This window comes from Callospermophilus lateralis, chromosome X (assembly GCF_048772815.1).
Source record: "Callospermophilus lateralis isolate mCalLat2 chromosome X, mCalLat2.hap1, whole genome shotgun sequence".
Lineage (NCBI taxonomy): Eukaryota > Metazoa > Chordata > Mammalia > Rodentia > Sciuridae > Callospermophilus > Callospermophilus lateralis.
The window spans coordinates 67870242-67882542 of NC_135325.1; the positions used below are offsets into that span (position 1 = coordinate 67870242).

Consider the following 12301-nt stretch of genomic DNA (forward strand, 5'->3'; position numbering starts at 1 on the left):
TCTCCTTGTCTGCAAGCTGGATCTGGCCACTAGCAGACATCACAGCTATTTCTGTTTTTGTCATTTAATGAAAAGGAGTATACTTTGTAAAGAGTAACAGATGTCTTGGAATAGTTTGTTTACTGTAACATTAATTCTGTTTGGGAGGTTCGTATGTAGGTTAGAGCAGTTCTATTTGCTGTTGTCCCCAAAGCTAAGTCATGTTCATTGATTTATTTCTTCCCTCCTTAATGTAGGTTGAGGTGTCCACATTGTAGAGAGGCCCTTCCCAGGGAACAGGGCATTAATTCTCCATTACTCTACTGAAGGTGTTCCTAGTCCCTTCGTGGTTGATGGTCACTTGGCTACCTTGTCGCAGGGGGTGGGGGGCGGTGGGCGGGTAGAGACGCGGAATCAACACACAGACTCCAGGAGCTGGTGAGAGAACTGGCTGGAGAACCGCCTCAGGTCGTCGTCCAGGAACTCAGTTTCTTTTTGGAATGCAAACAATGGTTATAGGCTTGGAGTGGGGCGTGCCTGTCAGTCATACATAAGCAAGACAATATCCATAAGCCAATCATCTTCTGCCTAATGTAACCGCACTGTGAGGAAACTCTAAATATCGCTGTCGTGGCAGAAAGCAATCTGGAAGGGTCTTTAGCCCTTACTGAGTCAGAGATTTCATGCCCTGAAGCCCCTGACTCCAGGTTTCCTGGCCGGGCAGTTTGGCAATGCTAACCACAAGTGCTGAGGATGTGGTTTCACCCCATCCTGCAGGCGCTCCTGTCAGGCCTGAAGGAAGGTGGATATTTCAGGCACTTCCCAGCTGCTAGTAGCTGCTAGCTGAGACTGAAAGTTATTCCAACACTCTACCCCTACACAGGCTTTTGAAATCTTCTCCCACTATCTCTCATTCATCTCCTCTCCAGTCTGGAAACTACCCTCTCACTAACTTCCTGCCTGTCCTGTGCTGCATTATGCCTGCTGGTTACTACCAAGTCATACTAGAGTTACCTTGATGTTTTATCCTATGGATGCCCCAGAACATATGGTTCTAATCTTTGCTATATTTTGTATCTTGAGGGTCCCTCAAAGGTCCAAATGTTAAAGGGTTGTCCCCAGGGTGGCACTATTGGGAGGTGGTGGGAACTTTCATAGGTGAAGCCCTGTGGGTGGTTCTTAAGTTATGGGGGTGTGTCCCTAAAGGGGATTGTGGAATCCTGGCTTCTTCCTTTTTCTTTTTGCTTCCTGGCCACAGGGTTAGTGATTTTGTTCTGTCATGCACTCTCAACATGATGTGCTACCTTGCCACAGACCCAAAGCAACGGAGTCAACTAACTGATGATGGCCTGGAACTTCCAAAACTATGATCGAAAATAAACATTTTTTTCTTTATAAGTTGATTACCTTAGGTATTTTGTTATGGTTATGGAAAGGTAACTAACAATCTTCTTTAACATCTTTCAGTATTCTTCAGAAGAATTACATTCTGTACACAAGTTCATAAACTAATTTTTTTAATACTAGAGATTGAATCCAGGGGTGCTTAACCACTTGAGCCACATCCCTAGCCCTTTTTACTATTTTATTTTGAGACAGGGTCTTGGTAATTTGCTTAGGAACTTGTTAATTTGCTGGGGCTGTCTTTTGAACTTTCGATCCTCCTACTTCAGCCTCCCCAGTTGCTGTGATAACAGGTATGTGCCACTGTGCCCAGCTCATAAATTAATTTTAAGGGAAGTATACTTTTTTGCTCCTTGCATAACTGTGTAGAAAAGTTTGAAAATATTGGTGCATTACTGTTACCCTGTGACATAATCCTGCCCTGCAGCTTGAACATCCTGAGAAGAAAGGTGGATGGGGGGCTGTGTTTCAAACCATCCAGATATAGCTTCATGGAAGTATGGGTGGAAAAGTGGGTATTCTTAGACTAAAGGGACACTGATGGTCTGTAGGCAGAATGTGCATTTTCTATGCTAAAGGGAAATTTCTGAGTGGAAGTAGAAGTTCATTTTAATTTTTATTCTGAGAACTCTGGAGATATATATATATATATATATATATATATATATATATATATATAAAATTTGTGTCATTTTTAACCTTGTTAATCTTTTTATAACCATCTCTCCATGTAAATACATCTATATGATAACATTTTAAATTTCATTACAACAGAATTTGTTTTTTGTTTCTACATTGATGTAGTGTTGTGTGATATGAAAGTCTCAAAATGCTTTTCATCACTACCCTAGTTGAATTTAGTTCCTTTACCATGTTTTCTAATACAAGGAATGGTACACTTTGTAAGCATTCATGTATAATAGAATCCTGAAAGTGTTCTTTCAAATCCATAAAAGCTGTTTTTTATATTAACACTTTGTACTATTATTAATTTATATTTCCAATAACAAAATATTAAAGTGTCTGCCTTTCCATGCATTGGAAATAATGTGAGTATTTGCTGTTCTGATAGGCAACAAATCATCTCTTAATTGTTTTCTTTTAAAAAATATTTTTTAAAAAAGAGCGAGATGAAATCTTAGAGTACTTTAGTTATACATGGATGCAGTATCTTTATTTTGTTTATTTACGTTTTCTGTGGTGCTGAGGATCAAACCCAGGGCCTCACAAGTGGGAGGCTAGCACTTTACCACTGTGCCACACCCCAGCCACCTCAATTATTTTCTTTATAACTCATTTTTATTCTCTGCCTAGAGTTTCATCAGTTTTAACAATGTTGTTTTAGAGTGTTCTGATATTCCATATTATCTACACTTTGTGAGGGACATCTTTTCTGAGTCTGTATACTACTTAAGGGCACAGTTCAGTGCAGGGTTCACATGGCTATTTGCACTGATGATCTGAATGTGTCCTTTTTGAGCCCAGCACACTGTCTTAGGAGAATACTAGTATTGTGATAACAGAACCTGGCTCTTGTATGAGTGTGTGTGTAAGAGTGTATGCATGCATGCACTGAAAAACAACATTTTCCTGTTTCTTTCTGCTTTCTTTGCTAATAAATACTGTATTTTATTATATGAGAATCAATAACTTCCTCATATCCACTACCACCTTTTATATTTTAATTTATTCTCTTGGAAAACCATCAGCATACCTCCACATGAAAATTTTAAAATTAAACAAATTTAATTTGTTCTAATTAGTTATACATGACAGTAAATGCATTTTGACACACTGTATACAAATAGAACATATCTTCTCATTCCTCTGGCTGTATATGGTGCAGAGTCACACCAGTAGTGTGGTCATACATGTATATAGGGTAATAATGTCCATCTCATTCCACTATCCCACCAATCCTTATATCCTCTTCCCTCCCCTCATTTCCTTCTGCACAATCCAAAGTTTTGCATTCTTCCCTACCGCCCCCCATTATGGATCAGCATCTGCTTTTCAGAGAAAACATCCGGCCTTTTGTTTTTAGGGTTTGGCTTATTTCACTTAGCATGATATTCTCCAACTCCAACCATTTACCTGCAAATGCCATAATTTCAGTCTTCTTTAAGGCTGAATAATATTCCATTGTGTAAATGTACCACACTTTCTTTATCTGTTCATCTGTTAAAGGGCATCTAGTTTCTTCCATAGTTTAGCTATTGTTAATTGAGCTGCTTTAAACATTGATGTGGCTGCATCAGTTTAGTATGCTGATTGAAGTTCTTTGTGTATAAACCAAGGAGTGGGATAACTGGATGAAATGGTGGTTCCATTCTAAGTTTTCTGAGGAATCTCCATACTGCTTTCCATAGAGGTTGCACCAATTTGCAGTCCCACCAGCAATGTATGAGTATGCCTTTTCCCCCACATCCTTGCCATGTTGCTTGTATTTTTGATAATTGCCATTCTGACTGTAGTGAGATGAAATCTTAGAGTACTTTTGATTTGCATTTCTTTAATCACTAGAGATGATGAACATCTTTTTTCATGTTTGTCGATCAATTGTATTTCTTCTTCTGTGAAGTGTCTGTTGAGTTCCTTAGTCCATTTATTGATTGGGTTGTTTAGGTTATTTTTTTTTGGTGTTAAGTTTTTTGAGTTCTTTATATATCCTGGAGATTAGTGCTCTATCTGATGTGCATGTAGTAAATATTTTCTCCTATTCTACAGAATGGAAAATGGAAATGAAAAATGTAGGCTCTCTCTTGACATTATTGATTGTTTCCTTTGCTGAGAAGATGATTTTTAGTTTAATTTCATCCCATTTATTGATTCTTGATTTTACTTCTTGCACTCTAGGAGTCTTGTTAAGGAAGTCAGGTCCTAAGTCAATATGATGAAGATTTCGGCCTATTTTTCTTCTATTAGGCAGGGGTTCTCTGTTCTAGTGCCTAAGTCTTTGATCCACTATAAGTTGATTTTCATGCAGGGTGAGAGATAGGGGTTTAATTTCAATTTTCTACATATAAATTTCCAGTTTTCCCAGCACCATTTGTTGAATAGGCTATCTTTTCTCCAATGTATGTTTTTGGCACCTTTGTCTAGTATGAGATAAATGTATTTATGTGGGTTTGTCTCTGTGTCTTCTATTTTGTACCATTGGTCTACATACCTATTTTGGTGCCAATACCATGCCATTTTTGTTAATATTATTCTGTAGTGTAGTTTAAAATCTGGTATTGTGGTGCCTCCTGCTTCACTCTTCTTGCTAAGGATTGCTTTGCTGTTCTAGGTCTCTAATTTTTCCAAACGAATTTCATGATTGCTTTTCTAGTTCTGTGAAGAATGTCATTGGAATTTTAATAGGAATTGCATTAAATATGTATAACAGTGTTGAGAGCCACAGCCGAAGGGGCCCCAGCAAACTTTCAGACTGCCAGCTGATGAGCTGAAGGGGCCCCAGCAAACTTTCAGACTGCCAGCTGATGATTGGCTCACAGCGGCCCCAGCAACATCTAGCTGATTGGCTCCTCTGCGGTGATGCTCATTGGGCTGTTTCCCTGCCCTTTCAGACCACCGAGCTGCTCATTGGGGGACTTTTTTGGCTCCGCCCATGCGACCCAGCCAATCGGCCTCAAGAGCAGGAGGATTGTGGGAGGAAGAGGTTGTTGGGGTGTGTGGCTTGTGGGAAACCGGTGGTGGCAGTTGAGCTCTGAGGGTTTTTTCCTGAGGAGCTGTTTTGTTTATCGTGTGTGGTTCTAAAAATAAAGTTAGTTTCTTTTGACAAGTGGCTCCTGAATTGTGCCCAGCCAGACTGTGGCATAACAGTTTGGTAGTATGGTCATTTTGACAATATTAATTCTGCCTATCATAGGTAATATGAGAGATGTTTCCATTTTCTAAGGTCTTTTTAGTTCTTTCTTTAGTGTTCTGTAGTTTTCATTGTAGAAGTCTTTCACCTCTCAAAAGTATTTTTTTTTTTGAGGTTATTGTGAATGGGGTAGTTTTCCTAATTTCTCTTGCAGTGGATTCACCATTTATATACAGAAGTGCATTTGATTTATAGGTATTGATTTTATATCCTGATACTTTGCTGAATTCATTTATTAGTTCTAGAAGTTTTCTGGTGAAATTTTTTTTCAGTCTTCTAAATATAGAATCATGTTGTTGGCAAATAGTGATAGTTTGAGTTCTTGTTTTCCCATTTGAATCCCTTTAATTTCTTTTGTCTCTCTGATTGCTCTGGCTAGAGTTTCAAGGACTATGTTGAATAGAAGTGATGAAGGGGGGCATCCCTGTCTTGTTCCAGTTTTTATGGGGAATGCTTTCAATTTTTCTCCATTTAAAATGATGTTGGCATTGGACTTCGCATAGCTTTTACAAAATACTGAAGTATGTTCCTATTATCCCCAGTTTTTCTAGGGTTTTGAACATGAAGAGATGCTGAATTTTGTCAAATGCTTTTTCTGCATCTATTGAGATGTTCATATGATCCTTGTCTTTAAGTCTATTCATGTGATGGATTACATTTTTTGATTTCCCTATGTTGAACCAACCTTGTATCCCTGGGATGAACCTCACTTGATTGTGGTACACTATCTTTTTAATGTTTTTGTATTCAATTTGCCAGAACTTTATTGATAATATTTGCATCTAAGTTCAACAGAGATAGTGGTCTGAAGTTTTTTTTTTCCATGATATGACTTTGTTTGGTTTTGGTATCAGGGTAGCCTCACAGAATGAGTTTGGAAGGATTCCCTCCTTTTCTATTTCATGGAATAATTTGAGGAGAATTGGTGTTCATTCTTACTTGAAGGTTTTATAGAAGTCAGCTGAGAATCCATCTGGTTCTGGGCTTATTTTGGTTGGCAGGCTTTTTTAAAAAAAATAATTTTAGTTCAGATGGATACAATACCTTTATTTTGTTTATTTAGTTTTATATGGTGCTGGGGACTTAACCCAGGGCCTCTCACATGCTAGGCAAGTGCTCTATTCCTGAGCCACAGCCTCAGCCCATTTGGTAGGCTTTTGATACTGTCTTCTGTTTCCTTGCTTGAAATTAACCTGTTTAAATTGTGTATGTCTTCCTGATTCAGTTTTGGTAGATCATATGTCTCTAGAAATTTGTCAATGTATTTGAAATTTTCTATTTTGAGTATAAATTTTCAAAATAGTTTCTAATTATCTTCTGTATTTCAGTGGTGTCCATCATGGTATTTCCTTTTGCATCACAAATTTTAGTAATTTGAGTTTCTCTTTTCTCTCTCTCTTCATTTATGTAGCTAAGCATTTATCAATTTTATTTATTTTTTAAATGAACCAACTTTTTGCTTAGTCAATTTTTGAATTGTCTCTTTTGTTTCAATGAACTTTCCTCTTAGCATGGCCTTCATAGTGTCCCAGAGATTTTGATGTATTGTATCAGTGTTCTCATTTACCTCTAAGTATTTTTTTATTTCCTCCCTGATTTCTTCTGCTATCCATTTGTCATTAAATAGCATGCTAATTAGTCTCCAGGTGTTGGAGTAGCTTCTACTTTTTATTTTATCATTGATTTTTAGCTTTAATCCATTATGTTCTGATAGAATGCAGGGTAGTATTTCTATTATTTTGTATTTGCTAAGAGTTGCTTTGTGGCATATTAGTTCTATAGTTTCTTTGTTTAGTTTTTTTATGTCTTTGTGTGTGTATGTGTGTGTGTGTGTGTGTTGCTGGGGATTGAACCCAGGGCCTTGTGCATGTGAGGCAAGCACATTACCAACTGAGCTATATCCCCAGTCCTCTTTATTTAGTTTTTGTTTGAAAGATCTATCCAGTGGTGAGAGAGGTTAAAGTCACCCAGTATTATTGTTTTGTGGTCTATTTGAATTTTGAAGTTGAGAAGGATTTGTTTGATGTATGTAGATGCTCCATTATTTGGGACATAAATATTTATGATTGTTATGTCTTGTTGATGTATGATTCCATTAAGCAGTAATGAAATGTCATTCTTTATCCCTTCTGAATAACTTTGGCTTGAAGTCCACTTTATCTGATATGAGGATGGAAACCCCTGCTTGTTTACACAGTCCATTTGAGCAAAAAGGTTTTTCCAAACCTTTCACCTTCAGTCTGTGGATGACTTTTCCTAGGAGGTGAGTCTCTTGAAGACAGCATATTGTTGGGTATTTTTAAAAAATCCAATCTGCCAGTCTATGTCTTTTCATTATTGGAGTTTAGGTCATTAACATTCAGGGTTATTATTGAGATATGATTTGTATTCCCAGTCATTTTGTTTACTTTTGGTTTTTAACTTAGTTTCTCATTTGATTGACTTTTCCTTTAGTGTAGTTCCTCCCTTTGTTTTCATTGTTTGTTTGTTTGTTTGTTTTTCATTTCCTCCTCATAAAATATTTTGCTGAGAATGTTCTGTAGTGCAAGCTTTGCTGTTGTGAATTCTTATAGCTTTTGTTTATCATGGAAGGTTTTTATTTCATCTTCAAGTATGAAGCTTAGTTTTGCTGGATATATAATTCTTGGTTGCCACCCATTTTGTCAGAATTTTTTATTTCAGGACCTCCTGGAAGTGAGGGTCTAGGTTGAGAAATCAGGTGAGACCTGAATTGGTTTCCTCCTATATGTAATTTGATTTTTTTCTCTCACAGCTTTTAAAATCTTATACTTATTCTATATATTAGTCATTCTCATTATAGTTTGTCTTGGTGTGGGTCTTCTATAATTTTGTACATTTGGGTTCCTGTAAGCCTCTTTTAGTTTCCATTTCATTCTTTAGATTTGGGAACATTTTTTATATTATATCATTGAAAATATTGTGTATTCCTTTGGTTTGTATCTCCATGCCTTCATCTATTCTGATATATCTCAAATTTGATCTTTTCATATTATCCCATATTTCTTGGAAGTTCTGTTCATGGTTTCTTATCATCTTCTTTATTTTCAAGAGCATATATTTTGTCTTCAAATATATGAGAGATATAAAAATTCATTTTCTGGGATTCTGTCTTCTAAATGGTTCAGTCTTTTGGTAATAATTTCATTGAATTTTTAATTTGGTTTATTGTTTCCTTCATTTTGAGGATTTCTGCTTGATTCCTTTTTATAATCCCTGCCTCTTTATTGAAGTGATCTTTCACTGCCTTTATTTTGTCTCTGATACCATCCTTCATTTTGAAAATCAGTCCATGTACCTTCTAACCTCCTTCTCTGACATTTCTTCTACTGTGTTGTCTATGGATTCTATTGTTGGAGCATCTTGGTTTCTTTGAGGTGCTTTGTTCCCTTGTTTTTCATGTTGATTATGTGTCTTCCCATCTAGTAGTATGGATCTGAGACAGTACATTTTCTACCCTATAGTCCTATAGTGTCCTTGTAGGCTTCCAGTACCTCACCATTAAGTGGGAAACCAATATTAACAGCACCCAATGCAAACAATATATGACCTTAAACCAAATAGCTCCTATTAAGGCATCTACAGTTTTGTCACAATAAACAGAAATGATATGTTAAATTATTGTCTATAATATAAACAGTAATTTTGCTAAAAGAGTTTACTGTATCAGATGATGGACAAAGAAGGATCAGAAGTAGTGTAGGATGATGCTTATGAGGAAGAAGGAGAGGAGATAGAGAAAAAAATTTATAGTAAGAGCATAGAGGTTGGCTGTTAGCATGAGAAGTGAGAAAGAGAATCCAGGAAGTTAGGTAAATGAGAGAAAAAATATATGCAGACTTTTAAAAAGGTAAAAATATAAGAATATACAACAAAACTGTAATATACTGTTCAGGCATCCCATTCCTCAATAAATTGATGCATGGAAAATATTCAGATTAAAAGATGGTACAGATGTTAAGAGAGAGGGGGGAAAAGGGGGGGAAAGTCTCAATGGAAAATTGAATGATTGCTTCAGTTGGCTTTCAAAAATATTTTCAGTTTCCCTTCTCTACCTATAGGTGGAGTTGTCAGAAGTTTGATGGTAGCTCCAGTCTGGTGGGTGTGGGACCAGTTGGGTGGGTGAGCTGATAGTAAGATGCCCTCCCAACCTCTTCTAGTCTTCCCACCTGTGGTAGCTGGCCCCTTTTATCCCTGCACACTTCAGGACTTACAAGATGGAAAGAGCCCAGTTTTCTACAGATTCTCCAACCAGTGCTCCCGGGGGTAACTGCCTCCCATCTCCATCTCTGGCTTTACACAAACTTCTCTGGTCCATATTGGCTCACACAGACCCAGCCACAATCTAATGAATCTGGGCTTCAGATTCCATAGGGTCTGTCTTGTTGCAGTCCCAAGATCTCAATGCCATTTCAGCTTGCAGACAGACCACCAGGGTGGCACTCACACAAAGAACCAACCTTTCAAAGAGGCAACCAGATGGCAGCCACTGGCATACCCAGCAGGAAGACTTCAGGGGCAACCAGACCTTCAGGTAACCCAATAATATATCTCCAGGCTCCGGTCAGTGTCCCCAGACTGAGACAACTGCCTCCTAGGATGGCAGCCATGGTATTGGCAAACCTGCAGGCCTCTTGGCCCTGGATTCTCAGGCCCTGGACAGTGTCCCAAGATGGTGGCCAAGGCGTGTATTCAAGCCTGCAGTTCAGGCAGCAGTGGGCCGCAGGTGATCTGTATGCAGTCTGCGGTCAAATGGCAGATGATTGGTGGGTGGATATAAGGCGGGCAGGCAATGGCAGGTGAAGAGGAAACAATGGGCAGTCAGCATCAGTCAGCAAGAGATCAGGTGGTATGCTGGCAAAGGGCAGATGGTCATGGTGGGCAAACGGAGCAAAGAGCAGGGACCAGAGAGCAGCAAGGGCTGCCTCCCAGAGATACAGTCTTTTCTTTCCTGAATCCCAAGTCATGGAGTTACAAGGAATGCAGCCTCCCTTTAGGTCGCCATCTTGGAACCCCCTCTCTTTCTGCTTCTTTATGATATTGTGTCCCTATTCTTCTGAGGAACCACTGTGGCTGGCATCAAGACGAAGTGCTTTATTGGCTGAGCCTTTGGACCATGCAATGTATGCTGTTTTGATTGGTCCTTTCCATATTTTCAGTGTTCTTTTTCCATACTATAGGTCACAAAACACTTGACTAACAGTATATTAACAAAAGAAAAAGAAAAAGAGATACAGTAGGAAAGAAAATAAAATAATAGACTAAAATGCAATAAATTAGAAGATTAATCTAAGAATTCATCAGTCATATTAAAGTTCATTTTGTTTCAATATTTTGGTTAGCTATTTTTATGTATTATGTATTTCTTTGTGTTATCTAGGTCTTTTGAAAAATATATTTTTATGTGCATATTGCTAAATAAAAGCATGAAAATATTTTAATAAAACCTATTAAATCTAGGTGTTATAGGTGGAGTCTTTTCAAAGTACAAGTTCTGAAGGTCATTTTCCACTACTTTGTTGATTAAGGGCCTGTTTATCTCACATTGGTTGATGGCCAATAGGACTATCCAATCAGAATTGAGCTGGAATATATCGTTTACAAAAATTCCTATGTTGCTTTTACTTCACTCAGGCTTTGAGATTGCCCAAAATCTCATCTGAATATTTGTCATGATTCCAGAACCAGTCCTTTTTTCCAGGCAATCTCAAGTCTTGTTTATCGCAATAGAGCTTCATAAATCATGAGCCCAAATCGAGAAGCAGAAAGGTGAGAAGAGAAAATGATGCAGTATGGACAGCTGTGGTAGCTACTTCTATAAGTTTCAAAATCAAGTTCACCTCAGGGATAGCTTTTCCAAGGCTATGTGCACGGATTTTTTTCTTGGCCCTTTATTTAAAGCAGACACTTGATGATTCTGGAAAAGCCAGATGTCTGTGGACCTGCTGCTGCCAAGGAGCTAGCCAAAATCACATTTTCCAAGAGCACTAGCAACAACACCAAAGCTCCTAGAAAACCTGAGAGATAGATACTTGTTTGCAGAAACCAAAGGCACTTTTCCAAGCCATGAAAAATAAGGTATGGCCAATTAATTATTTTGACCATTTTGAAAGTCCCTCGCTTGTTCTCTTTGGGGATTGTTTCATTTGTAAAATTTTTTTCTGTCATTTTTGACAGTAAACATTTTATTCCTTGCATTTCCCATATCAAAAAGGATGAAATATGCTTACAGTTGTTTTTGTGGTTGAAGTCTGCATAAGCTTATGTTATATGCACATTTTACCACACAGACCTTTACTAAATTATTAAACAATCAGAATTTGCCTCAATGGTATTGTCGATTATCATTTTGTATATCTGTCTATCCTTTTTCTTTGTACTAACAAAATTTTCATTATGTTCTAAAGCCCATTTAAATTTGTTTCTGAGTGGACAGTGAAATTTACTCTTCAAATATCAAGACTTTTTTTACTCTTATTTTTCTCTAGATTATCATTTAAACACACATATATGCAATGCCCAGTACTCTGTGGAAAATTGTACTTGAATTAGATTAAATTTCTAAACAATTTGTGTTTAACTTGGTCTTTTTTTTGTTCTGAGTTTTCTTCTCTCAATAGGCAGGTACATATGTTTGAAACTGTTATATTCCTTTTTAGATATTAATATTTTCATAACTACATGTTTTATGCAATTTTCATCCAAATTGTGTGTAGAGTTAAAGTTATTAAACTCTGACAAGTAATATTTTATTGATCTATATCTGCTATTGTGCTTTTCTTTCTCCAGGATTTTTTAGGTATGCAGTCTATTCAGCTTGAAAAAGCGATTTTGTGTCATCATTTCTGTAATTATTGTTCATGCTTAGATGCACTGTCTAAAATTCCTGAGTAATAATTAATATTGAGTCTCACAGGATCCCTTGCCTTGCTCCTAATAGCAGGGACACTATATGCGACTATGGATGCTAGAGCTCCTCTTCCCTTTAAAGCTGATTACTCATGTTAAAGAAATATTGAGAGAACATGCCTT

General features: G+C 37.3%; 1 pseudogene; it reads right to left on the bottom strand.

Annotated features, from left to right (window-relative positions):
- The window catches only part of LOC143638586 (YTH domain-containing family protein 1 pseudogene), a 113907-nt pseudogene extending 104320 nt beyond the window's left edge, over nt 1–9587 (bottom strand).
- Between the last annotated feature and the right edge of the window lie 2714 nt (nt 9588–12301).